This window comes from Fragaria vesca, linkage group LG7, assembly GCF_000184155.1.
Source record: "Fragaria vesca subsp. vesca linkage group LG7, FraVesHawaii_1.0, whole genome shotgun sequence".
Taxonomy (NCBI): domain Eukaryota; kingdom Viridiplantae; phylum Streptophyta; class Magnoliopsida; order Rosales; family Rosaceae; genus Fragaria; species Fragaria vesca.
In genome coordinates, this window is record NC_020497.1 from 6330878 (window position 1) to 6332121 (window position 1244).

Sequence of the window (1244 nt, forward strand, 5' to 3'; positions counted from 1 at the left end):
CAAAATACTCCACGACATTAATTATTCAATCGTGAACTTTAGCATGCATTTTATTTAAAATAAAAGTCCACTCACAAATTAGGCCTAAGCCTGATGTCGATCTGGGGTCTCGTCTGCTCGAGCCTCCTCACGTCCTGTTCCAAATATAATATTAATTCCCAACCAAATAATCCAATATTTAATCAAAATAGGCAAAAATTACCCGAGAGCCATAATTACGCTCATCATTGCCTAACTTCGATATTCTTACATCGGAACGATCCGAACTTAAATATCATACTCAACAGTCGTAAATACAACCTCTCCAAAATACGACTTAAATCCTATGGCCGGATTCTACATTAATTACCCGCCAAAAATACCACACTTCGGAAATTCACAAACCTATCCAAATCTCATCCAAAAATTCCATAATTCACACCAATATACTCCTCTTAATATTCCACATTTAAAACCCTAAAAATCTCCTAACCGGCGGCGGCCGGCAGCCGTTTTCCGGCGACCTGCAAATGCTACCAAATTTTGGCAGCATCTTCCTCTCAACCTCCTCTACAACATTCCTAACTACCACAAACTCCAATTCTAAACCTAAGCACATCAATCGAACACAAATACACAAAAAGCCCTAGAAATTTCAAGTTCCCATTTCTCCTTACCTAGCTCACGACGGAGCGAGCCCTTTGGAGGGATTGAAGCACGGGAGGAGGGCTTCCTTTTGGGCTAAGGCTCGCCGGATATGGCAGCCGGAGGAGGGAGTTCCGACGAGAAAACCGATTCGGCAGTCGGAGCTTTCGGGCGGCGTTTCTCCCTCACGACGGAGCTAGGGAGGCTGTCACCGGTCTAGAAATGTTGCTGGGAGGGAGACCGACCGAACGGGACCGGTGCGGCGGCGGTTGGTGGCCGGACGGCGGCGGGAGGACGGCCGGAAAACCGGGCAGCGGGAGGCTCGGGGAGAGGAAAAGAAAAGAGGGAAGAAGAGAAAGGGAGGAGGAAAAAAGAAATGGGTTGGGCCTCCACCGGTCCAACCTATATCAACCCAATTCCAAAAATAAAAACCACCCCGAAAAAATAATACCCGAATAAAAAATTACCTTTTACTAGCTAAAATTTACCATTTTTACCGTCGTCGTATTTTCCTCATACTAATAATCCTCCGCACATAATCGTCCCCGAAACCCCTCTAGGGACCAATTAAACTATTACTCAATGATCGAGACGGTAAAATTCTTATTATAAATCACGCT